The following is a 27,968-nucleotide window of genomic DNA, read 5'->3' on the forward strand; positions in this document are numbered from 1 at the left end:
TTTAGTATTATGATGAGGTAAAGGCAATTGCCAGTCATTCCCCGGGTCACTTCCCAGTCCATCTGCATAAGCAAGAGTCAGGGGTTTAGCTCAAACAGTCTGGGTGCCTGGGCTGGGCTGGCTGCAAGTCTTGTCAGGGTACTCGCCGTCACCTGAGGGGTGGTTTTGGGTTTCATTTGTCTGAGTTAAGAGGTTAACCAGAAATAAGAGCTTAAGGAAAAATATAAGACAAAGGTTAGTGAGTACAAGCAGGCGGGCAGTAAAGGTCAGGTCTTGGGGTCTAGTTGGTTGACACTGGAACTTGTTAGAGACATAGCTTAGGCCCCTGCTTGACCCTTCAAGATCATCCTTGAGGCCTGCAAGAAGGGCATGACCGCCCACATACTGCTGCCCACTACCTGGGCCGTGGGCCCTGGGCCACCACCTCCTGAGTCCCTCCCTGCTCTGGGCTCCGGCCTTGTACCAGAGCACCGTCATCAGATGAAGAGATGCCTAGTCCTGAGAAATCTCTCCTGCCCTGAGTTTGCGGCTCTTGACGTTCTCCCTCCTTTACCCTCTTCTCTTCTTCGTTATCCGATCTTTGCCCAATCCTTTTCTATATTCTATTTTTCTATATCTTATATTTCTATTTCCAATCTTTGCCCAACCCTTTCCCCTGTCTTTCCTCCTTGTGTTTTGAATCTAATAGAATAAAATGCCTCTCTGTGCCTGCCTCTCTCTTTTTCTTTCTCTTGCTTTCTTAGTCTCTCTTGTTTATTATTGAGCTCTTACCTTATACGGAGGACTATTTCAAGCTGATAGAAAGTCTTTCAGAGAGTGATTCTTTTTTGTAGGGAGAGGTTCACTTGTTCACTTATATATAATTGATTTGCATATATAATATAATATAATATAATATATATAATACGAACGTATTATATTTCTTAGGGCAGTTTTAGATTTATAGGAAAATTAAACAAAAGTACAGAAAGTTTCCATATATTCCCTCTATACCAACAACAGTTTCTCGTATTATTAGCATCTTGCATTGGTGTGGTTCATTTGTTATAACTGATGAGCCAATGTTAATATATTATTATTAGCTGAAGTCTGTAGTTGACATTAGGGTTCACTCTTTGTCTTGTGCAGTTCTTTGGGTTTTGCCAAATGCTTAATATCATGTATCCCAGCATTATGGTATCATACAGAATACTTTCACTGCTCTAAAAGTCACCCTGATCTACCTATTTACTGCTCCCCTCCTTCTCCCAATCCCTGGCAACAACTGATTTTTTTATTGTCTCTAAGTATTGCCTTTTCCATTTAAAAAAAATTTTTTATTTATTTGAGAGAGAGAGAAAGAGAGCATGGGCAGGGGCAGAGGGAGAGGGTGAGGGTGGGAGAGAAGCAGACTCCCCACTGAGGAGGAAGCTTGTTGTGGGGCTCGATCCCAGGACCCTGGGATCATGACCTGAGCCGAAGGCAGTCGCTTAACCGACTGAGCCACCCAGGTGCCCCGAAATGTTGCCTTTTCCAGAATGCTATATATCAGAATCATGATTTTCAGCCTGACTTCTTTCACTTAGTATGCTTCTTTCTCCATGTTATTTTGTGCCCTGATGACTCATGTCTTTTTATTGCTGAATAATATCCCATTGAATAGATGTGCCACAGTTTGTTTATCCATTTACCCATTGAAGGATATCTTGGTTGTTTCCAATGTTGGGGAATTATGAATAAAGCTGATATAAATACTTATGTACAGGTTTTTTTTTTTAAATTTTTATTTTTTAAGTAATCTCTACACCCAACATGGCACTCAAACTTACAACCCTCAGATCAAGAGTTGCATGCTCTACTGACTGAGAACCTATGCGCAGGTTTTTGTAGACATAAGAATATAAGCTATTCAAAATGATGTTTACTTCCAGACAAAGGGCATGAGGGAACTTTTTGGGGTGATGAAAATGCTAATGAAAACATCTCAATTTTGGTGGCAGTCTATATATTTGTCAAAGCCCGTGGTACTGTGCACCTAAAAATAGTGAATTTTACTGTATAGAAAGTATATTTCAATAAGCCTACCTTAAAAAAAGTTATTATGACCTCCCCACAAACAAATGATGTTTGCATAAAATTTGATGCTTATGTAGAAAGTTAAGTAAATGAGTCAGGATTGAAAAAAAAACTATACCTAAAATAATAAAAATATTAATGCTATTGTCTCAGGGTGGTGGGCTCATGAATGGTTATTTTTCTTTTTCTTTATTTTTGTTATGTTCTTTCTAATAAACACATCATACTTTAGCCATAAGAGTATTAAATATTTCCACTAAAATATTGATAAAAATTGAACATACGGTTCAATCTTTGAGGATGTGAAAATGCACAGAAAAAAACTGGAGAGAATGCTAAAATAGCAAAAAGTGATATTACCTTTGGGGATGATTTTTTTCCTTGCTCTTTTATACCTATCAGATTTAAAAAACCTAACATTAAAAAAATTAAATTTCTGGAGTGCCTGGGTGGCTCAGTCGGTTAAGTGTCTGCCTTCGGCTCAGGTCATGATTCCAGGATCCTGGATCGAGTCCTGCTCTGGGTTCTCCCTCTCCCCCTGCCTGCCGCTCCCCCTGCTTGTGTGTGCTCTCTGTCTGTCAAATAAATAAATGAAAATATTAAAAAGATTAAATTTCCTCATGAAGCATCTACTACATTTATAATCATAAAAATATCCCACAGAATTTGAGGTGCCTTTACATACTTGATAGGTATAAAATTCACTTTGTTTCCCGTCTAGCTAATTCTTTTGGAAGTGCAGGAGAAACATGATTGCTAGACGTGGGGGTAAGATGGTACCTCTGGACACTGTCAGCAGAGGCCCTGGGTGGCAGCAGGTTGTTGTACTAATCAGGCAGGGCAGCCCAGGAGGCCATTGCTACCCAGATACCTACTTGCTGTCTATGCCGTGTCAGTCATCAGAGGGGAGTTGGGTCCTCTCTCCCCAAGGCTGCCACTGGGTTTCGTCTGTGTGTTGGCAGCATTTTCTGTTCTGCACACCAAAAGGCAACAAGTCATGGGGACTGATTGAGAGCCCGTAGTTCAGAAGGGGCAAGACAGGATTCTCTTATCCCTTCCTTTTCCTTTCTTGGCCCATCTTCTTCCCTTTTCCGGGTAGGGATGAGATCATTGGCAAGATGAAGGAAGGGTAGAATACAGAACTTTTGTTGGAATAATGCTGCGACAAGGAATAATGCTGCCCTGCTTCCCCTCATGCTGGAAGTACCCACTCCCCTTGGCCCTGAGAAGCCTCTCTCCACAGGTCCCCCGGATCTGAGAGACTCTCACTCGACTGGGAAGAAAAACAGTTCTTGGAAAAGACCCTTTATATGGCTTATTCAGGTCACTAAGCTAGTTCTGCATATTTGTTCCACATAAAGATGTGTAATAGCGTGTTGTTTGCAGCTACCGAGAAGAGTGGGGAGCTGAAACACTGAAGTGTGGGTATTCTTCTTTCTTCTTGCCTACAGATTTTAGTAAACAGCAGAGACTTAAAATGTTGAGTCTGTGGTTTTTATTTACTCAATATAGTGTTTTCCAAATTGTGGTATGTGTACCACTGGGATGATTTCATGTGGTACATGCATAAACTTTATTTATTTATTTATTAAGATTTTATTTATTTGAGAGAGAGAGATTGAGAGCATGAATGGAGGGAGGGGCAGAGGGAGAGGAAGAAGCAGACTCCTTGCAGAGCAGGGAGCCCGAAGCAGGACTCGATCCTAGGACCCTGGGATCATGACCTGAACCCAAGGCAGAAGCTCAACTGACTGAGCCACCTAGGTGCCCCTTAAACATTTTTTATTTTAGTAGTGATGTGTTTGTTATAATAATTAGTTGAAAAATATAACCAGCATAAAACCCCCCCACAATTTTGTGGATATTGTTGCATATGCAGCCTCATTTCTTAAATTCTTAAAAAGTGAGAAATACTAAGCTAAGAGAGCACTCAGGAAATCAGTAAGGCAAGGATTGGAATTGATGTATGGGAAATGCAGTGCTTTTGGATGTGGCCAATATTAACAAGGGAAGGAAGGGTCTGTTTGCTTTGTAGATATTCTATTCTGAAGAATATCTAGTAATGAGTATAAAAGATCTAAAGCTTCCTCAGGACCTGATGCTCCTTGCCTGGAAGGAGTCAGGAGCTCAGCTCATTGCTTTAGTTTTCATTAAGTTGGAGCTGGGGCCCTGGGGGCAGAGCAGAGAGGTGGGAGAACTTGAGAGGATCCAACTGGGAAGAGAAGAGGGATGGAGACCACAGAGAGATGGATCCCTTGCCATCCAAGGTGGATGCTGAATAAATTTACAGGTAACTTGATGGGGTGGTAATTTGTGGTACCATCTGTTCTCCTTATGGGAGAGAGATTAACAAGAATACATTCTGTTAAGGGGCTAAACCTATAGTCAGCTCTGGGTAACTGGAGTTCAATCCCAGTTGGGACCCTCTGAAGAATTATATAGAAGAGATGTGCCCGGCAGCTGTAGAAGAGAAGTGGGCCCTAAAAAAGTGGGGCAACAAGAGCATCTGTTACAATGTCTCCCCCCAGTACCTCAACCCAAAGCCTCCAGATAGGCCATCTTACTCCTATGTTGTGTAGTCAAGTGTCTATACCTACTTCACATTGTGGTGCAGATGGACAATGGTATATGGTGTGGACATTAAATGCAAACCTACTGTTGTAAGAAGATATTAACCATATGTTAAGGAAAAAGGCAGTTTATAAAACTGTGTTAAAGTATAATCCCATTTTTTGTGTGTGAAAAAAATACATTTATGTACATAGAGGAAAGTCTGGAAGGAGAAACATAAACATGTTTATGATGATTATCGCTTGGTAATGGGATTGTGGCTGATTTTGTTTCACTTCACTAATTTTCAAAATAATGAACATGTATTACTTTGTAATTTTTTTTTTTTTAAAGATTTTATTTATTTGACAGAGAGAGACACAGCGAGAGAGGGAACACAAGCAGGGGGAGTGGGAGAGGGAGAAGCAGGCTCCCCGCAGAGCAGGGAGCCCGATGCGGGACTCGATCCCAGGACTCTGGGATCATGACCTGAGCCGAAGGCAGTCGCTCAACCAACTGAGCCACCCAGGCGCCCTACTTCGTAATTTTTTTTAAAGATCAGAAAGTTTTCTCTTTATTCACTTACATATATATGCCCTCAAGGGGACTTTCTATGTAATTCTGGTAACCTTGGTTACCTATGTCTAAGGTTTGGTTGGGCACAGGTCAGAGTTAGGGTGTCCAGCTGCTTGTGGTAAAGGGGTTAGACCCTGGTTTCTGAGGCAAACAGAATTATTCAATTCGGTATTTTTTTTTTTCTGGGTGTGGATAACCTAAAAAAATACAGCTTTTCAACAATATCAGTCATAGAATACATACATATATATAAAGTATTTTCAATTTAGGTATTCTTTGATGGTTCTCTTGAAGCATGTGTCTTGTAATAAAATCAGATATTCAGTTTAAATAAGCACATCTGTCATGCAGCACCTTTTACCACTACTGATATAGACACTATTTTTTGCAGTGCTTTAAAATTATTTTCCATTAAATAAAATGAACATTGGCAGAGAATTCTATTGTATTAGGCACTGACTCTTATTTAGCCAACTTAACCTACTTGAAAAACTGAGTTATTAAATCATAATTTAGGTTTCCAATAATTATCAATATTCAAACTAATTTGCAATTATGACCAAATCATATGGCCAGAAGGAGATCAGATGAAGAGAACCCCAGAAATAAGTCCATTCAGTAAATATATATTAAACACTGACAGTGTGTGTAGTGGAAAGTTACCAGGGCTGACTCAGGACGTGCTGGTTTCTAATCCCAGCTCTGTCAGAATGGCTCTGGGACTTTGGCAAGTTGCTTAATCTCTCTGGGTCTTCATTTTCTTGTTTGGAAAATTAAATATATTTATTATGTGTAGAATTTTGTGCTAGACACTTGGAAAAACTCCAAAATGCTTTCAAGGAAGTTACAGTGTAGGAGTAGTGACAAGTATGCAATTATTTACAATACAAAGGCAGTCCGTGGCTCTTGGCTTTTGGACCAGCTCAGGGCAAGTGGTTGTTAAGGGCAGAGACTGGGGGATCAGCTGGGTTCACACTCCAGCTCTGACATATGCAGCAGGGAGACCCATGTAAGTTATATAACATTACCTTGTAGAGCCTCAGTTTTCTAATCTGTACATTGGGAACATCTATTCATAGGGTAGCTGTGGAGAGTCAATGAGATGATGTATTTATAAATAAACGCTTAGCACAGAGGTGGGCTCATTGTAGGTATTAATAAATGCTAGCTATTATTATTATTATTAATGTTTCTCCCAATTGGGATAATTATGGTGAAAGGAAAATTTAAACTTTTTTTTGAAAATTGAGCTAAATGTTTTTAAAAAATTAAAGTAACTTTAAAAGTAACATAAGCAATACATATTCATTGCACACAAATAAGGATAAAAAAAAAGTCAAGTAAAGTCAAATAAGAAAAGATACATGTACCTAGCAGATGGATGAGACTTTGGATGGTGAGAAAGCATTTTTGGAAGAGAAGCAAGAGAGTAGAGAAGTATCCACCCACTGGAGAAGGATGCTCGGTCAGATGGCAGAAGCAGAGGGTCCTTTTGGGGAGGGGTCAGAGATAAGGTTAGGTCAAACGGTGGAGGGCCTGAATTCTGGTCTTTCGACTGCAGGCTAATGGGAAGCCAATGGCAATGGCTAGGTGGGAGGGACTTGATGAAGGAAATGTTTTAGGAACAGGAAATGCTTTTAAAAAAGATGTGCTTGCTGGGGCGCCTGGGTGGCTCAGTCATTAGGCATCTGCCTTCGTTCGGCTCAGGTCATGATCCCAGGGTCCTGGGATCGAGCCCCGCATCGGGCTCCCTGCTCCGCAGGAAGCCTGCTTCTCCCTCTTCCACTCCCCCTGCTTGTGTTCCTTCTCTCGCTGTGTCTCTCTCTGTCAAATAAATAAATAAATAAAATCTAAAAAAAAAGATGTGCTTGTCTGCCAAGAAGACTCCTCCTCCGCTGCCCCAGACGTTACAAAGTGGGCCTACACTCCAGAAAGCTCAGTTTGCTTATTCCACCTTCCTCCTTTGAGACCTCAAAGCAGAGACACAACCTAATCTTGCAAATGCAGCGACTCTAACTTCTTACAGGCCTGGCTGGATTTTCTTGAAGCCGTAGTCGTGGGCAAAACTTTGCCTGGCAATAGTCCTGCTAACTCTCTGTAAATAGAGGAGAAACCCTTCTGTATAAACCCAAGGGAGTATGCCTCACTCCAACCTCCCTAAAGAACCATTTCTATTCTTCTGTAAGGAGATCCCTGCATTCACCGGAATTCCTCCTGGGAATGCACAATGTTTACTTGTTTGGGTAAATACACTGATAAGACATTTGGGATAAGGAAGGAGACCCCAAGGACAAAAGTGATCATCAGTCCAGCTTCTAAGAAATGTGGATCCTCTGACGAGTCTAGCCAAGTTAATTTGGAATAAGCGATGAGACCCAATTGGAATTGCTCAGTGTGATAAGAGGGTAAGGAATTGAAAGTTGGGGGGTGGTGTTGGGAGATGAGAGGAGCCAGGAACCTGGGACCTGGGTGGAAAGGGAGCAAGAGAAACTCCCAGAGCCGCCAAAGCAGAAGAAAGACCGTGAGAAATGAAAGTGCCGAGTTGTTTGTGCTGGGGTGAGCGGCTCAGCCCTCCTTCTTGGCTGTCCCCAGCGAAGCATTAGGCAGGTCTGTGTTGCTCACTTCATTTGTGTGTGTGTGTGTGTGTGTGTTTATTCTTCTTGGGGCCACTCAAACAGATGTCTGGCTTCTTATGGGTAAAAACGGAAACCACTGAGACAGACTCAGGGACAAAAGGCAAAGATATAGGTGACATTAGAGATGTGGGCATCGCTCTGCTGCGAATGCTTCACCTGCTTTCGTTGCCTGCAGCGTTTATCCACTGAACACACACCACACACTTATTAATTTATTTATTTAAGTCTTTTGTGAAATTTTGGGAGCTCAGCAAAAATAGCGCCGACTGAATCGCTTCAGGCCCGCCGAGCATGAAGTCATTTGCCATCAGTAGCCTTGTGAGCGGGTCATTCTTGGGGCCCGGCAGTTATCTGACACAAATTCTGAAAAATATCTTTACAAAGAAGTCTAAAAGCACACTGTTTCATTAATTCCCCATCAGTTGGTCAGTGAGTGATTTCCCCGAGACCGTGACAAAGCACATCCTATGTCAAAGGAAGGCTAGGACAACTTCTGTGGGTCGTTCTGAAGTACCCGAAAGCCAAGGCTGCGGCAGAGCGTGTTGGTCTGTGACAACTTCCTTTGCTTGTGGTGCTGTTGCCCACTGGCCAACACCCGTGCTTTCCTGCAGGGTCGTTCTCACGCTCTCTCCTCAGGTTGAGGGTTTTCTCTGATGCCCTCCCAGGAAACCATCCCTCTCTTATCGGCGTTTGCACGGCCTGTGGTGCGGTGCTCTCCTGGCCCTTCTCACATCGTCTCATGCTTATTTACCTGTGCTCACCCTCTCCTGCTAGGCACAGCTGTCCCCTTCTGTGACCCCCCATGTGTCCCCTGCAGAGGAAGCTGGGCTCTTCCATCGGAGTTCTGTGAAGCTCTTTTCCAAAAGTCCAAAGCGTAAGTGGAGACTGTTTTAAGGAGATTCCCTGAAGGCTCCTGGATAATGCCAAGGCAGTGACGACATGCAGAGAACAGTTTACTTAACTCCTCAGCAGGTCAGGAGCCAGGTTTCCTACAGTTCAGTGCCTTGCTCCCAGGCTCTTCTGAGGGTCAACTTAGCTTCCTCTTATTCATGCTCCCACCACACATGCCTCAGGCATCACTATTCCTCAGAGTCTGGGCCAAACTCACTATTAGACCTCGGGGTGGTGGTAGCCCAGCTTTACTGGCAGACGGGCCATCTGTACAGTTGCAGAAGGTTCCGCCCTTAGAATCATCTTACACATAGGGATGCCTGGGTGGTTCAGTCGGTTGGGTGACTGACTCTTGATTTCGGCTCAGGTCATGATCTCCTGGTCCTGAGATGGAGCCCTGCATTGGGCTCTGCGCTCAGCGCGGAGTCTGCTGAGATTCCCTCCTTCTCCCTCTGCTCTTGCCCCCCCTACCCAACTTGCACGTGCATACGTGCTCTCTCAAATAAATAAAATCTTGGGGCGCCTGGGTGGCTCAGTCGGTTAAGCAACTGCCTTTAGCTCGGGTCATGGTCCCAGGGTCCTGGGATCGAGCCCTGCATCGGGCTCCCTGCTCGGCAGGGAGTCTGCTTCTCCCTCTCCCTCTGCCCCTGCTTGTGTTCCCTCTCTCGCTGTGTCTCTGTCAAATAAATAAATAAAATCTTAAAAAAAATTAAAAAATCAAAATCTTAAAAAAATAATCATTTTACACATAGGTTAATGCTCTGCCATTGCCATCTTGAAGTTCTTAGTAATTACTGAACAAGGGGCTCCACATTTTCATTTTGGCCTGAGCTCCACAAATTATGCAGCCAGTCTGAGGACACTCTTTCCTCACCCCTCTTAAGGCTTCTTCCTAAAGCCTGTTTTCTGCTGTTGTGTTGATGTCTTCTTAAGCCAATCAGTAATATAAGTCATGAGTCCCATCAAGGGGAAACCCCACCCTTACCTTTAGGGCAAGGCTTGATCCTGTGGTCCCCATAAGGTAATCTTATAAAACACTAATATTAGATATTTCCAAATCTAGGTATTTTAAGTGTGCAAGAGTTCCTAGAGTCCATTCCAACCTAGTCATTCTGTTACAGATGGTAATGCTATTTGTGTCAGTTTTTCTTTTACTAAGTTACCTTCAAATTTAGAAGCACCTGAAAATAAAACCGGCCCTTAGGAAATGCATCAGTACTTGATTATATACTAGAGTGAGTCAGAATTGTCCTTCATTTTTTTTTTTAAGATTTTATTTATTTATTTGACAGAGAGAGACAGCGAGAGAGGGAACACGAGCAGGGGGAGTGGGAGAGGGAGAAGCAGGCTTCCCGCCAAGCAGGGAGCCCGATGCGGGGCTTGATCCCAGGACCCTGGGATCATGACCTGAGCCAAAGGCAGACGCTTAATGACTGAGCCACCCAGGCGCCCCAGAATTGTCCTTCATTTAAATCCTGACTGTCTGGAGTCGTGCTGGGAGGTACTTGATAGTTCTAAGCCCAGTGGTTTTCAAACTGGGCCTGATGGGGTTCTAAGAATTCTCTGAGGAGTACATCAGGGTCCACTGGGGGGACAAGCTGGATGCCGTTTAGCTGAGGCTTAGGGTCTTCCATCTTGGCTTCAAACAGAGTCACTTTTTCTCTTTTATATTTTGAACTCACATAACAGTTCTGCTGCTAAAAAGAAATCTTGAAAACTTCCTATCTGGTTCATCTCATTCTACTCTCATGTGCTGGAAGAAGCCACTGGAATTTAGAGATTTAGTGGATTGCCCCAGATAACCAAGTTTATTAAATGGCAGAGCTAGACTTCAAGTTTGACCTCTTGACCCCTGATGGTACTTGGGCATTTAATACTGTAGTTGTGTACAGACTGGTTAAATAATTTCGCTGGGATGTGGTTTTATAAAAGCCGAAGGAACATGTTTGCTTGGCTTATATTTCCAGGAAAACCTGAGTTCATTCCCGGAGGTGCCACCTCTAACCCCATCTGGACGTCTCATAAATCTGTACAGTTGTTTGCTAGAGGACTTGGCAAGAGAGGATGGAAGGTGAAAACCAATGGGATATCACTGCTGGAAAAACAAGTTCATGTTCCTGAATAGGCAGGCATGGAAGAAGAGATATAAATGCCCAGGAAATTTATGAAAAAGTGCTCAACTTCATTGGTAGTCTAAGACAACAGATTGTTGTATAACGGATTGATAAAGATGAAAAATATTGTGGGTAGTTGGCTAGAAGGGGCAAAAGGAGCATTCTTATCCTCTTTTGGTGGGAGTATAAATTGATACTATTGCAGGACTTCTCTGCCTTTAGCGCCTGTGGTTCTTGGTTGCGCCGCTTCGAAGAATGAAGAGGGAGACCAGATGAAGAGTTGTGGGCAGCAAAGCAAAGTTTTATTGAGTGATAGTATAAAGCTCCTGGAGAGGGAGGGGACCCTAGAGGGGTGCCCTTGGAGTTTCTAAGTTTAGGGGTTTTTATGAGCTCTTTTGTGGAACTATCTTAAGCAACTAGGGTGTGCTGAGTCATGCCAATCAGGGCTTTGGTCACAAATCTGTCTACCTATTAGGTTAATGTCAGTGTGCTGAAGATCTTTTGTGCTGACATCTGGGGGCTGATGTCTTAACTGCTCCTTGCCCATGATAGGGACAAATGCTTTGTGATTAATTGTCTTACTTTAGGACATTCTGCAGAAGTCATTTCTGCAAAGGCTGCAAAACAGAATGCTAGTGTAGTCCTGTCTAAGCTGCAAAACAGGATGTTAGAGCTGTTTTGTCTAAGCTGTCCTGACTCCCTATTTTCTTGTTGGACCCTGGCCCCTGACTACCTAACTGTCCAACTAACTCCTACCAATACCACTTTTTTGAAGGGAATTTTGAAATACCTTTTGAGATTTTAAATAGACTTTTGATCTAGCAATCTAGGAGTTTGTCCTACAGTGGTATTCAAATAATAGCACAAGCTTATTTGTACAAGGAAATTCACTTGTTGGGACAAGTGAGGGCAGAGGCATCCTTTCTCTGGGCTTCATGTTTGCGTGTGGGGGGAACTCCACCAGACTAATGTTCTTGTCCTTTTGCCCCATCTCCTCACTTACCTTAACCCTGGGGAGGAGAAACTGTTTTTATTTGTGTGTTTGGAACAAAGGGCTGAGAACTTTCTGTTTGGCCCCTTCCTCCCCCTCTCCTTGATTGGATTTGCCTGCATGAAGTTGTGCTCTTATCAGCTCTTGATCATACCTCCGACCTTTGGGGTAACCTGTGGTTTTGGGGTTACATTCTGATGGTGGTGGTAGGGATCTTACTAGCAAACTCATTTGGCTCTCACACTTAAGCCATGTTCTCTAGAACCTGCTTAAATCGGTAATGGAAGTGACATTTGATTTCTATATCTGAATCCTGTGTCTTCGTCTTTTAATTATTCTGAAATCCAATAGGAAAATGAAGAATATTATTGATAGTCCCTTCAAACTCAGTAATAGAAATTCTAAACAACCATAATGTCCATTAAATAAATTGTGGTAATCTTGTTCAATAGAACACCACGCTGCTATTACAAGGAATGAAGTAATCTTATATATACAGACATAGAAAAATGTCCACAATATATTGCCAAGGGGGGATAAAGGGCAACTTTTGTAAGAACTTACATAGTTAGAGTTTGTGTTTTTTTTTTTTTTCTTCAAAGTTTGTACGTGCCCTAGCAGAATGGGAAAATGCACACTGATACACTGATAGTGTTTACTTCCAAAGGCTGGTGTGTGGTGGGGAGCTTTTACTTCTAGAATGTATTCTGTTTTGCTTGAAGTTTTTTTTTCTTTCCCCACAAAGAGCAAATATTGCTTTTGTAAAAATAATAAAATAAAATTTATTATTCTTTAAAAGAAAAAGTTGTGATTATTTTGTTACTGGTGAGATTAGATAATCTAGTGATCAGAGGCAGTACTTAATGCAACAATTTTTCCCCCCTCTGGCTACAAAGATAAGTGAGGGCCTTGGAGATGATCAGAATTCATGGCTCTTAGGCTAGAAAATGATACTTGGTCATATTTACCCCGGTACTATTTTTGAGTTTGTATATAATATCTTAGTTTAACTCTCTGATCTCATAAGAGTCTTTATTGTTTATCTTTTTTTCTTCTGATAGTAAAAGTAATACAAACTGATTATATAGATTTTGGAAAATAGAGAAAAACACAAAGAAGCAGAGGGACAAATGGCTTATGATCCCATCATCTAGAGGCAAATATTCATAACATTTTGTGTTGTCCGTTTCCCATTTTTTCCTATACATATTTGCACATGGCTGATATTACATTCTAAATTCAGATTTGTAACCTGCCAGTCTTTTACTTAATGTTCTATCATAAGCTTTTTCATCATGTCAAAAAAATTCATAAGCATCATTTTGAAAAACTGTAATATTTTATTGCACTGGTGTATTTCAGTTAGAATACTTCTGAAGCGCTGTCTGAAAGCAGATGGCTCCAGAGTTGATCAGGGTGACAGGCCAATATCTGTGATTCACAGGCCCTTCCATAATAGTTTCAAGACGGCTGCCACAATTCCAGACTTCACGTTTCTACGCGGTTGAATTCAAAGCAGGAAGCAAGGGGGCAGGGAGAATAGGAATTAAAAAAAAAATGTACTTTTTTTTTTGGAGGGGGAGGAAGAGAGGAAAACTTTGCCAAATACTAAGAGCTTTAAAAATATTTATACCCTTTGACTAAGTAATTCTATTTTGGGAATCCCTCTAAGGAGGCTTTCTGGTACAACTCCTTGAACAGAACTAGGTCTCATACCTGTTCTTGGACTAATCATTTCCATGATTTATCTCTGGGATGTACCAATTCTACTCAAACCCATTATTAAGGGAATTATCAAAGAAAGAAGAGGAGGAATGTAGTTATTGAGTAGGTAATTAAGAGAGTATTTCCTCCTTCTGTATTGGAAATAGAAAATATATTTCCATATAAAATACTTTTGCATGTAAAATATTTTTGCATGTTAGATAATTTTCTTGGCAGGATTCACCTAAGTAGAATTACTAGATCAAAGGACATACATATTTTTATGGTACTTGATACATACCACGGGAATTGTAATATTTTTCTTTTTACGGAATTCTGGATTTACAAATGAAACAGGACAGAAACAAACACCACAAAAAAATGAAAGCCCATATGTTCTCAAAGTTTTCTTTTAGTAATTACCGAGTGAGCTGAAATTGGACAAATCACAATTATTCTTTCTTTTGCAGAGGAGAACAAACTCTGAGGTGAACGTTATCATGTGCTGAGGAATACAGAGCTGACTGGGTAAGTCTGTCTGTCAGTTCTTCTCATTCTGTCTCCTTGAGGTCATTTTATCATTTACCACTTCCACATGACTGTAGGAGCTATGGAAGGGAAGATCAAGTGCAACTTGATTAATTTTGCTTTATTATTGATTAAGCAGAAGATAAAAAAAAGTATAAGAAGTTAAAACTTAGTCAATAGGAGGAATTTCTGAATATCTCTGGTCTGGTTATCTTTTCAAACTCTGCTTCGGGTGAGTTAGTCGACTGCCATCAGCTTTTTTCCCTATAAAAGCATTCGTCACACTGGATTCTTATAGGAGAAAGAGAAATACGCTAAAATGCCCAGGAGAACTGTTGTGAGTGTTAAATAAAATTTGGTTGCTAAAGAAAAGCGGAAGGATTTGTTAGCATGATTCTGACGGATTAAGGCTTTGCAAGAGGGTGTGCTAATTAGGTCCACTTCATATTTCATGTGTGCCTTTTCTCACCTACCTTGAAAAATTGCGGTACCAATGGCACTTTAACAAAGACCTCTTCCTGCATTTATGGAATTGACAGGACCCACTGATGAATTGGAAGTTCCGCTCCCTTGAGAATCAGTTGCGATTTCTCTCACATATTTGTTAAGTTTTATCTTAATCTTGTATAAAAGATAATCTTTAGAAATTCTTTCCTCAGTAGACTGCTCTGTTTTCCCATAAAATACACTTGCAAATAAGTCTGCAGATTTCTCAACACAATGCGTGCAGCAATACCCATGATAAATCCTTTCTTGGCCTCAGCTTTCTGTAACCTTCTCCATCCCTCACAATGATACACATTTTCTCTCATTCATCTTTTTTTACAATTCAATATCGTGCTTGAATATCATTAGCTTGTATGCAGCACTCCCCTCCCCCCACCCCGCTTTTTTTTTTCTTTAAGGGACAAACTACTGTTGTTATGCACATTTCATCTGGAAATTGACTTTGGTGTTATAGGTTCTAATATATTTACACAACAGGTACAGAAAGGTATTGGAAAAAAGAAGAAATATTTTTAACATCGTAAACCTCTAGCAAAAATATGTGTGTAATAGAATCGGGTACTATGGTATTACACACATTACAACTGTCACTGTGACTTAGAGCCTTAGTTTAGCTGAAGGAAAATCTATAACCCCAGAAATGCAACAATGTCTGAGTCACAGTTCAGGGTAATAAATGTTTTTCACAGAATACTGTAATCCATATTTCCAAAGCTGATGCAACAAAGGAATTTCTACTAGAAATCTTTCAATTTCATGGGTGGAGGCTCCAATGTGGAGAGAAACAGAGGAAGAGAAAAAAAAGTATTTAGAAAAAAAAAAATGATACACTTGAGTGACACCACAAAGTGCCGGATGTTCAGAAACCTTAGCCATCTGGCTATCGAATTTGGTTGCTGGATACCCTCCTCCGATAAAAGGCCAGAGAGGGCAGACTTTATTTGAGTAACTTCAAGAGTGGGCCGTTTTTGTGTATAAAGGGCATACTCCCTTTAAGAGAGAATTGTTTTATGACTATCGCAAGAATTTGGGAGGAGGAATCCTAGACTTGGATCCTGAAGGGCTTTCCTCAAACTGGGAAAATGAAGGAATTATAAGGCCTTACCGATGTATTATTGCCTTTGTACAGGTTTGGGTAGGGACTGATAGTCTGAGGAACATACTCGAATGCCTGTGATCACCACTCATGTTCTCTCTCTTTTTTTTTTTTTTTTTAATTTTTTAAAGATTTTATTTATTTGAGAGAGAGAGTGAGAGAGAGAGAGAGCGTAAGAGGGGGGAGTGGGAGAGGGAGAAGCAGACTCCCTGCTGAGCAGGGAGCCTGATGCGGGACTCGATCCCGGGACTCCAGAATCATGACTTGAGCTGAAGGCAGTTGCCCAACCAACTGAGCCACCCAGGCGCCCACCACTCATGTTCTCTTGACATAGCTGGCGGTGGTGGCAGATAGGAAAAGCCTAGGATGGCAAAGAGGAGGGCAAACGGAGGTCTGTTGGAACCACTGAAAAAAAGATGGCTGGTTTAATTTGGTAGGCTTTGTTATGACGCTTGCTTCTGGCCAACTAAACAGTCATTTTTGAAAGGCGAGCAGGACCTAAAATACTTTTTTGTTCACTCGAGGGAACATGGCTAGAGGATCTGCTCAAGTGCTGGAATTTGCTATCACAATACAGGCCGTGTCACACTATTCCCTTCCCCTCTAAGTCTGTTACACTCCTACTCATTCCTTAAGACCCATTCAAATGTCCCTTTAGAAATTCTTTCCTCCTACCTCTCAGCAACCAAAACAGCTTATTTGTATTCATTGTATATTACTTGTGACATTCTAAAACTAGTTGCTCACATGGGCAACAGATTGATTTGCTGAAGATCAATCCCCCAAAGTCATTTAGCCGAATTAATTTCACCAAAAGTCAAGTGAGGAAACCAATTTGTTTAATGCAGATTTTCCTACAAGTGTGTGATTTATTCATCGTAAGCTCCTTGAAGGCAGAAACCTTGTCTGATTCATGCCTGGTGTTCCTGCATAGCTCAGCATATTGCTTGGGGGGTATTGAAGGGGTTAGTGGATGCTTAGTGCCTATTGAATTTCCTTGCACATAATTATGATATGGATGAAATATTATTATGATGATGATGATTTTCTTGCTTTCCCTATGTTCGTTCTTTCTGTCTTGGATATGATGCCTAGCAGGACTCTATAGTTTTCCTGCCAAGCCTGTCCTGCAGGTGTAGAGCTTGCATCGATTTATGTGAGAAATTCAGCTCTTTATTTGGATTTAGAGCCTCTTGACCCCTCAGTAGCTGGTGTTCTGCTTGTTTTATTGTAATTTCTTTTAAGAAGTCATCTTTGCTTATAATTGTTTTCCTGTCCCTTTGTTTAGTTTCCTTGTTGCTTCATTACATAATTGACTCATTGCCATTGGTTGTTGAGAAGTGGATTGGACATCTTTTCTGTTTACTCCCAGAACTCCCATCTCAGACATCAGCAGGATACAAAGTCCAGGGAAACGAAGGCAAAGGCAAACCACTGGGACCTCTGTGGATGAGGATAGTGATGTGAATGTGGCAGCGTTGTTAGTTGCCCATCAGTGACTCTACCCCTTTCCTGCCAATGAACCCCATTTTGCTAAGGTACTGGGTGGCCATATGCCCCAGGAATGGTGGGGCCCTTGCTAGCTCCAGGGAGAAAATGATGTGTGAGTCAGTTGTAGTAATTCCCCTTTGCCAGTGAATGGTTAGGAGTGGGCATCAAACCCACCAGTGGCTGGTGAGATATAAGGGGATGGCTGCTGGAGGACTTGGAAAGTTTTTCTCGCCTAGTAAGCGTCACAACTGGGAGAAGAGTCCTTTCCTGCTTCGGATGTTACTGGGTGAGGATTTGGTGCTTGCTACTGTTTCAGGAGCCCAGCTAGACCCATGATGTTTAGCCACCAATGAACCAGAGCCATAGCTGCCTTACCTTAGACTTCTGTGCTTAAGCCTTGGTACCTGGGGCTTCTTGCTATTTTCAGCTGACAACATCCGAAATAAGACAGTATGTGTGTTGCTTTAAGGAATAGTTGAATAGTCCCTGACCATGAGCATTTGATAGATGTTCCCTGAGTTCTCTAATCTCAGGCCGGCATGAAGCCTATATGATTTTAGAGTCAACAAGTTCTGTGATCCAACTCTGGTGCCGCCATTTACTAGCTCTGTGACCTCGGTCAAGTTACTCAACTTCACTGGGCCTCGTATTCATTCTCTGTGTCCCATTGCTGGAAATCTGAGTCTCTTATCAGCCCTCACTCCATCTCTGTCCTCATAATACCCAGGCTGAGGATTTTGGAGAATTTTGCTCTTTAGCAAACTCTTTTTGATTAAGAATCTGCCATATACTAAGGACTTCAACCAGCCTTCAGGAAGTGGTATCAGTTCTCGGTTTGCATTCATGGTATTTACGTTGGCTAGAGTGGTCTCTTCTATTTTAAACAAAAGAGATAATGCAAATTGCTGGTAGCATATAAAATTAGCTGAGGAGTGAGAAGGAGCAAGATTTTTAGAAGTCTTTTATGTAGGCTATAAAAATCTAAACGAACATCTTTCAAGTGAGTCCTGGAATAATTAGAAATGAAGAATTGGAAACTTTCATTTGAATCCCACAGTAGATTATATAAGGGTTTAAAATACATGTCTGTTGTCCTTTTAGCTTTCCCCTCACCTGAAATATGGTACATAGAAAAAAATTATCCTTAATTTTAGTCCCTGTGAATATTACACGAAGGTCCTAAATTTTGGATCTGGGGAGTAAAATACAACTAAGATTAAAGTCCAAGTTTCTGATATTCTGTGTCCAATAATAATCACTTGAATGAAGAAATGTTCCATTCATTTATGGAAAATCCTGTATTCAAGATGATAACAAATAGTTAAAATGTAAATTCATCATGGTATATTTCATAAAGGCATTTAATACAGATTAATATTTATTTCTGATAACATCTATTAATAAGCTAAGAGAATGGATGGAAACTTTCTTAATATGGTAGGAAAAAACCAATCTCAAACCAATAGGTAAGATGATTCTTAATGCAAAATACTAAAGGCATTCCCATTAAAGCCAGGAACAAGGTGAGAATGTCCACTGTCACCATTATTATTTAATTTTGTATATTCTAGCCAATGCATTAAGATAAGAAAAATAAATAGGAGGTATAATTATTAGAAGGGAAAAATAGAAAATGCTCATTATTTATAGACAGTATAATTATCCACAAAAAACCCAGGAGTATTAGCTGGAGAACTATTAAAACTTAATAAAGGTGGCTGCTAAGATATTTTCCTTATGCTTAGCTATAAGCTTAACAAGAAATGTGTGGCACCCATATGATGTTATAATGAAGAGCCTATTGTTTGATATTTAACTTCTAATAACTTTTAAGCCTTACCCCTCCCTCTTCCCTTTGGGGCTCACGTTTGGAAGGCTGATAAGAAAGTGAGTTCTCCAATGGGCACTGGCAGGAGATAGCAACCTGTCCCTCGTGGGAACACATATATCAGACTCCTCACTACTCCAACCACACAAAAAACCCAGAATAGTTTCCTTTCCTTGTTCTCTCAATCAATTTTGGACCTGCTTGAGAGCCCTACCCCGCCTTCCCCCAGAGACCTCAATTATATAAGTAATAAGCCTTTTTTTATGTCTTGATATGTATTTGTGGTGTCATCAGTTTTGATGCTGGAATCAAACTGTGGGTGGGGATCCCTTCTGCTTTTTCTGGGTGACCATAATAGGTATATAGCAGATATAAAAAGACCAAGATGAAAAATAATGGCTAACATTTACTAATGCTTATTATCTTCTTATATACTGTTTTCAGTGCATTGGATCATATAATTCTTACAACAACCCTATGAATAGGTGACATCATTACTTTCCTTTTATAGATGAGGAAATAGAGGCCAGAAGTTAGGTATTCTACACTAGAGCACAAAATGATCAAAGGTGGGGTCAGGATATAAATCCAAAAGTGTGGTTCCAGAGCCCTAAGTCACCACATGGCAGATTATACTTTATCAAACATTTCATATTTGACTTAATATTTTAAATGAAAAAACATACCGGGCGTCTGGGTGGCTCAGTCGTTAAGCGTCTGCCTTCGGCTCTGGTCATGATCCCAGGGTCCTGGGATCGAGCCCCACATCAGGTTCCCTGCTCTGCGGGGAGCCTGCTTCTCCCTCTCCCACTCCCCCTGCTTGTGTTCCCTCTCTCGCTGTGTCTCTCTCTGTCAAATAAATAAATAAAATCTTAAAAAAAAAAAAAAAGAAAAGAAAAAACATACCTATACGTTTACCCCACGGTGGCTACAAAATGTGCATTAATTTTCTCTTGGTAGGTGGTTTGGCACTTTCGCATTTAATTGCTGATTTGTGACATATGCTTAAAATCTGGCATACCAAACCGGGCTTTCTGGAAGATGAAATGGAGGCACAGGGTATTTAAGTTAATTTGTTTAAGTGTCACATATCTATGAAGGGGCAAAGCCAGGATCTGCCCCTATTGCCTTTCTGATTTAATAATTAATGTTAGTGTACTGCTTTTCAACTAAAAAAGCTTGTTACAGATATTATTTAAAAACCTCAGCAGTTGTGGGAAAGTAAATATAGAAGTAAAAATCTCCTATTGTTCAGATGAGGAAACAGAGCCAAAGAGGTTATGTAATTAACCCAAGGTCAACACATGTTAAATGTATGTAGAAGACATAAATGTGGTCTTTGATTACCACATTTTTCATGGTACTAGCTTGGTTTCTTGTTCAAGGTGCTCCTAGAAAGTGCTTAGATATGGAGAGGTCTGGCATACCACATCCCCTTTCAGATTTGAGTGATCCAAACCGGAGTTTCCTAGGAATCTGAATCTGATCTGTGGGTGCTCCTTTGGCTCCTAGAGAGCTCCAAGCCCTGATAACAAGATCTAGAAGTGGTCAAAGTCTCAGTAAGTGTTTTATTTATTTTTTACCTTGCTTATTTTTTTTTAAAGTTTTAATTTAAATTTCAGTCAACATACAGTGTAACGTTAGTATTAGGTGTACAATACAGTGATTCAACACTTCCATACATCACCCAGTTCTCATCACAAGTGCGCTCCCTAATCCCCATCACCTGTTTAACCCATCCCCCCACCCACCTCCCCACTGGTAACCATCACTTTGTTTTCTATAATTAGGAGTCTGTTTCTTGGTTTGCCTCTCTCTCTCTTTTTCCTCCTATGCTCATTTGTTTCATTTCTTAATTTCTACATATCAGTGAAATCATGTGGTGTTTGTCTTTCTCTGACTGACTTATTTCACTTAGCATTATACTCTCTAGCTCCACCCATGTCATTGCAAATGGCAAGATTTCATTCTTTTTTATGGCTGAGTAATGTTTCATTGTATGTGTATGTGTGTGTGTATGTACACCACGTCTTCTTTATGCATTCATCAGTCAATGGACACTTGGGCTGTTTCCATAATTTGGCTATTGTAGATAATGCTGCTATAAATATTGGGGTGCACATATCCTTTTGAATTAGTATTTTGCATTCTTTGGATAAATAGCTAGTAGTGCAATTGCTGGATCGTAGGGTACTTCTGTTTTTAATCTTTTTATTTTTTAAGTAAGCTCTATGCCCATTGTGGGGCTTGAACTCACAACCCCGAAATTAAGAGTCACACGTTCTGCTGGCCGAGCCATTCAGGTGCCCCTATTTTTAACTTTTTGAGGAACCTCTACGCTGTTTTCCAGAGTGGCTGCATTAGTTTGCATTCCCACCAACAGTGTAAGAGGGTTCCCCTTTCTCCACATCCTCGCCAACACCTGTTGTTTCTTGTGTTGTTGATTTTAGCCATTCTGACCGGTGTGAGGTGATACCTTATTGTAGTTTTGGTTTATATTTCCCTGATGATTGACCTGTTACTTTTAATCCCAGTGTAGCTGAACTAGGGGATGCCTTGCTAGTTTTCAAAGTGCTTTTCAAATTTAATTTCTCTTTCAATCTTTACAATGTGTCTGAGTTACACAGAGGAGGTAGTATTATTCCCATTTTTTTCATAAGGGAATAAAGTCTCAAAAAGGTTATACGACTTGCCTAGAGCCATGTGGATAGGTTCAGGGATAAGGTTAGCATCCAGATGTCTTGACTCACAGACTGTTTGTACTCCAGCAGCCAACCAACTTGTGAGTTGAGCAAGACAGAGAATGGATTGTGTGGGAGTCATGCCTCTAGCTGATATTTTAACCACTATGGTAGGTGTATGTTCAATGAAACTCACTTGTTTCCAAGACAACAGGATTCAAATGAAAACCTCAATTGCTCGGGAGAAGGCAGATTCACTGTCATTTCTATCCCTTTGAAGAATTGCACATTTTGATGGGCAAAGTGCCAGAAATAATTAAGCCAAATAGCTCCACAGAACCCTGTTGGAGCAAGAAAGCTGAAGAAAAGAAACATATTTATATGTATATAGATGGGGTGGTGTTTCTGCTGTGAGAGTCTTTCAACAGAAATCCTGACAATCCAGGAAAATCCAGGGATCAATGCCACATAGAAAAAAACAATAATCTGGAAAGAAAACAAAAAACAAAAAACAGGAGCACCTTGAGGCGGAGAGATGGGGATGTGGGAGGAAGAGAAGGAGGAAGAGATAGGCAAGAGGAGAAGCTGCCTGGCCCCCAGCCCTTTCCCTGGTCCCTAGTGGAAGAAACAGTGGATGAAATGATCAGATTTTAACTTGAATTCCCTATGTTGAGTCAAGTGGGCCCAGAGTGTTCTTTTTTTTTTTTTTTTTTTTGCTTTTCTTGTGAGGTATCCACTCTGGCTCTAATTTCCCGTTTCTCCAGTGGAGATCAGGAGATTTGGAGCCGAGCAGAGATAGAATACATTCTTCTGTACTGGCTGCATGCAGACTTTGTTACAATTTTTAAAAAAACCTTAGTTTATTATGGGATAGAAAATTTGGTTTCTCAGGCACATGAGAGTGACGATACTCTTTTGATTTCTTCTATTCTGGTTTTTAATTCATTCGACCTTTATCGAACGGCTATGCTGTAGAAGGTCCTGCCCTAAGAATTGGGGATTCAGAAACAAGTAGGGCCTAGCATTCACTGGATCATATTTAATGTACCGACTTATGTGGTCTTCCTAGCTCAATACAAATTGACCCTTGAACAATGTGGGGATTAGGGGTGCCAATGCCTGCCTAGTAGAAAATCAGTGTATAACTTTCGACTCCCCCAAAACTTAACTATGAATAGCCTGGTGTTGACTGGATGCCTTACTGATAACATCAATAGTTGATTAACACATATTTTGTATGTTACATGTATTATATACTGCATTCTTACAATAAAGTAAGCTGGAGAAAAGAAAATGTTATTAAGAAAATTGTAAGGAAGACAAAATACATTTACAGGACTGTGCTGTACTTATCAAAAACAGTCTGTGTGTAAGTGGACCCGCATTTCAAACCTGTGTTGCTCAAGAGTCAACTAGTAAGGAAAATACCAAGCCCTGTTGTGAGCTACAGAGTGATTGTCCAATACGTGGTGTGTTTATGCAACATTTATTTGTTCATGTAGTCAACAAATAATTATTACCTCTTACTAAGAGCCAGACGCTCTGCTGCCTGGGGGAGTCTCCAAAAGTGAACAAAAGCCACATGTACAACAAAGAATTAGTATCCAGAATTTATAAAGAACCCTACAAATCCACAGGAAAAGAACAAATAAACCAACAGACCAATGAGTAAATGATATAGACAAGGGAGTCACAGAAGAGGAAAACATAAAAGGTTACAGAACATTTGGTAAGGGGCATCTGGGTGGCTCAGTTGGTTGAGTGTCTGTCTCTTGATTTCAGCTCAGCTCACGATCTCAGGGTTCTGGGATTGAGCCTTGCTGCGGGCTCTCTGCTCAGTGGGGAGTCTGCTTGAGGATTCTCTCCCTCTCCCTCTGCCTGTCCCCCTGCTCACATTCTCTCTCTCTCTCAAAATAAATAAATCTTAAAGAACATTTGATAAGATGTTCACCCTCACTAAGCTAATGAGGAAATGCAAATTAAAATCACCACAAGATACTATTTTATTTTTACCTGCTAGTGTGGCAACGATGAAGTTTATTAATATCGAGTATTATTGAGTTGTGGGAAAAGGACTGCTTTCCTAAACTTCTGGTGGGAATGGTAAAATGACCTCTGACTTTGGAAGGCAATTTTATTTGTGAAAATTGTTTGTATCAAGAACAATTGGAAACAACCTAACCGTCCCTGGAGTGGATAGACAGGACATGGTATGTTCTTATGGTGAAACAGTACACAGAAATTCAGAGAAACATATTAGAGCTATCCACATCAACATGGATTGATCTCAAAAATATACTGTAGAGTGAAAAGAGCAGTTTGCAGAGTTGTATGTACTCTATGACCATTTCTGTGGAGAGAAAAAAAGACCCCCCCCACCAAAATCAATACTACACAATTTCTGTAGTGTAGGTGAATAGTCTGGTGAAGATACATATCAGAGTATAATAGTGGTTATCTCTTGGCTTGTGATGGGAAAAAGACTGAAGAGGTCCAAGGGGACTTCATCTATATGTGCAGTATTACATATTTTTGGCAAATAGATCATACATAATTTATCTGTTAAAAATTAACTAGAAGAAAATAGGGTCCAGGACACAATTCCTGTCTTGGAGGAACTTAATGACTAATGGCCTTATCCCCTGGCAGAGCTGGGATTAGAACCCAGGTTTTCAATTTCCTAGTGCAACGATCTGTCTCTTGGATATATGATAAATTTAACCACCTGTGAAGAATCTCGCACCCTGACTTGCTTTCTGCAAAGGGATAGCTTTTCCAGTTGGCATGAAGGTTAAGGCATTTTATTTCTTTTCTGTGTATGGGGGTGGATTTTTTCATTAAAAGTTTTTTTTTATTAACAAATGAAGAAGTGCCAAGAATATTTATAATGTATGTGTAAGGCATACAGAATAACAATCCAATGAACGCACTCATGAACCTACCACCCAGTTGAAGGAATAGAAGGCATTTTCAAAACATTTTCGTAACAGAAACTGGTGAGAACATTTGGATTGTCCCATCAGAGACAAAAACCTAGAGGGCTCGATGGTGTTCTTTCCCAGGCTACGTCAGCACCATTTCCACCACTCCCTAGCAGCGAAATAAATGAAACAAATGGCCCTCTCTGGAGAATTGGAATCTTCTCTTCTTTGTATGCTAAATGGCCAAGAAGTGATTTATCTGGGCTGCTCCTAGAGGGCGAGAAGTCACACAAAGGTCTGAGAGACGCCTCTGGAGGTAAATAGAGTGTCCAAGTGTATTTAGCTAACGATAATACAAACCACAGGAAATATATAGCATGGAGGAAGGAAAATGTGCCTTTGCTGTCTGGGAAGTAATTGAACATTTATAGTTTGGGAATAGTGAGTTCAGAGCTGGAGGAAGGGAGATCCTTGTTTCAGTCAATGAAAAAAAATCAGTGTTCTTTGGAACCCAATGGGGAATGAGGAAGTCCATTTTGAGGTTTCTCAAGTCTTTATCTGAAGAGGGATTTACGCAGGAACTAGTTAAGACTGGACCCAGAACCTGGGTCACACACACACACACTCACAGGTGTATAGACACTTGCATGCAGGACGGGAGAGGAGAGAGGAGGAAGGAGGACAGAGAGACAGAAAGATCAGAGGGGATAGGTGGAGTTTAATGCCACAGACTTGTCCTCCATGATCTCCTAAGGTATTGGGGGCCGCAAGCTCTGACACATGTGGTATGAGAGCCTCCCAGTAACATGCTGTTCCTTCCAAAAAAGTGCCTGGTAGTCTAAGAGATCAGAACTACAAAGGGATGATTAATGAGTACCCAAAAGCTCCTGGCAGCCATCTGGGGCTCCCCAGAAATCCCAATGCCCTCTTTGCAGACAGTGCTGGAGAACGGAGCTCTTTCCCTCCCCACAGCCCATGGGACTGCCAGATAGAAGCCAGGATACAATATTTGGGACATACTTACACTAAAAAATGGTTTGCTGCTTAGCTGAAATTCAGATTTAACTGGGTATAGTTTTTATTTTCCAAATCAAGCAACCCTGTGTTTATGAAATATGCTTGCCCTGTTCCTCCCCCAATTCCTTTTTAAATTCTGATCAAGTCAAAGTTCTGCATTCCTGCAAAGACCCCGGACTGCTTCAGAACGGCCTGTGTAAGGTGATAATTTTCCTTCTTTAGGACCCATAGTCTAATTTTAAGGAGGGAAGAAATATACTGCTCTCATTTCCACCAACCCCAAGACTGGTCCCCCATTCTGCTTGAAGACTATCTCACCATGTCAGAGAATTTCTAGTGCCTATTAGCCAAGAAGGTCTTTCACTCCAATGTCAGTGGAGAGATTGTGACGGAGATCATTGTGCCAGAATATTCAAGACTAAGAAAGAACTAGAATCTTATCTCTAAACCTTACAGAATCTAGAGGGGCATGGCAGGAAGAGTCTGTTAGCACAAAGAACACAACGTTAGTCACAATCACAAACACACCTGGAGTTCAGAAGATGGGCAAGGTGTTTCTTTACTGTTCCCATTGGGCTATTCCCCTTTCCTATTGCAGTTAGCCTTGGAGAAAATCTAGAAAGTCCCTTCCACTTTGCTCTCCTCGCAGTTGAAATGGGGAAGACCTGTTACCTTTCCTGCCCGGGGAGGGCAATAGAGGATCATCACCTCATCTAAGCCATGAGGTGGCAAATTGCAGCTTGTGGGGCAAATCCTGCTCACTGCCTGTTTCTGTACAGCTCGTGAGCTAAGAATGGGTTTTGTATTTTTAAATGTTTAAAAAAAAGTCAAAAGAGGAATAGTGTGAAGTGGATATGTAGAAATCATACACAATTAAAATTTTGGGGTTCATGGTTTTATTGGAACACAGCCACACTCATTCTTTTATATATTATGTGTGGCTGCGTTCATGCTGTAAGGGCAGAGGTGAATATTTGCAACAAGGACCATGTGGCTCACAAAGCCTAAAATGTTTACACTCTGGCTCTTTTAATATAAATTTTGATGACTCATGATTTAAGCAATAAATTTCTCTTACTAATAGTAGCTGCCCCTCTGAGAGTGTAGCTTTCAAGTGTATTTACTCTCTGGGCTACAAGATCCCATTCCCAGCAGGAATGGATCATTTAGAACCCTTTTGGTGGTCAGGGACAGAAAACCCAGCTCAAAGTGCCCCACTCGTCCTGTCCAAGCTAGCCGCAGTGTGCGACTGATCTAATAGTGCATGCATGTTGATATGAAAACTTTGTTTTGCTTTGGAAACACATTATTGTTATTACTGGAAGAACATTACCACAAAAAATTTCACATGATCTTGGTTTCTATCTCCTCACCTGCCTTCCTGTGTGCGAGCTTTCCTCTTTGTCCCTTCTCCAGAGCTCCCCCTACTGGTAACAGACAGGCTATAGTAGGTTTCCGGCCTGACAGCCTCATTCTACGTTCCCGACTTTTGTCACATCTTGACAAACATAGAAGATGTCATTTGTAAAGCACATTGAGAGAAACAAGGGGGATTTGTGAGTGTTTCCAAAGGGCTCGGTGGAAAAAAATCTGTTATATATTTTATAATTACAATATATAGTTTTTATAATTATGAAAAGGAAATGAAAAAGCATTAGGGAAGATATTAAATGTAAGATTTGTATAAATCTTACAAATAAGATCTTTCCAAAATTTTAAATGTGAAGCTTGATCTTGCTTGCATAAACATAACATTTTAATTTCATATTTTATTTGAAATTGTTACATGTATTTCCTAATCAAGTCTTTAGAACCATGATCTCTTCAGTTATGATAGTCACTAAACAAAAACATTTGCTTACACAATTAAGTGGGAAAACATGTAAAAACTTTTTTTTAAACAACCATTTTAGCACAGCTTAAATTATATTTACAAATGTGGCAGTTCTTCCCTTATTTTTATCGAAAAGTGCGTTAATCGAACTTTCTTATAACGGTGACAGATTTTTAATCCAGTAGAACTTTTGCATATCAACGGCATACATGGCCTGAACAATCATGTGCAGGTAACGTGGACGCTACTAAAATGGCATCTAAGCCACAAGTAGGGAGAAATAGCTCATGTGTACGGAGACAGAGATTTGGGACCTTGGCCTGGAGTGTGTCTCTGAGGAACCCTCAGCCCCAACAGTTGACCGTCACTGCTTAGCCGCATCCTGGGCTGCATGCTTGTACGCTGCATTCCCGGGACTCCCGGAACACGAAATTCTTTCCCTAGCAGCTCCAAGAGCCCCTTGCTCGCTGCGACAGGGGTCTGCTTTACAGAGAATGTGCGCTCTGTAGCTGGCCAGGAGTAGAGCACCTCCTTTGGTTATACTAGTG

The 27,968-nt window shown here is 40.9% G+C and overlaps 1 protein-coding gene across 7 annotated transcripts in view; it reads left to right on the forward strand.

Annotated features, from left to right (window-relative positions):
• The window catches only part of SPTSSA (serine palmitoyltransferase small subunit A), a 975,882-nt gene that overhangs the window by 104,700 nt on the left and 843,214 nt on the right, over window positions 1-27,968 (forward strand). For 3 of the 7 annotated variants that reach the window (XR_014148521.1, XR_014148520.1, XR_014148523.1), the window contains exon 2: window positions 13,988-14,045. The exons of the other annotated variants lie outside the window; for them this stretch is intronic. The gene's annotated coding sequence lies outside the window, so the exon portion shown is untranslated. The remainder of the gene's footprint in view (window positions 1-13,987; window positions 14,046-27,968) is intronic. 7 annotated transcript variants of the gene reach the window in all.

This window comes from Leptonychotes weddellii, chromosome 9 (assembly GCF_054177405.1).
Source record: "Leptonychotes weddellii isolate Sample4059 chromosome 9, ASM5417740v2, whole genome shotgun sequence".
NCBI lineage: Eukaryota > Metazoa > Chordata > Mammalia > Carnivora > Phocidae > Leptonychotes > Leptonychotes weddellii.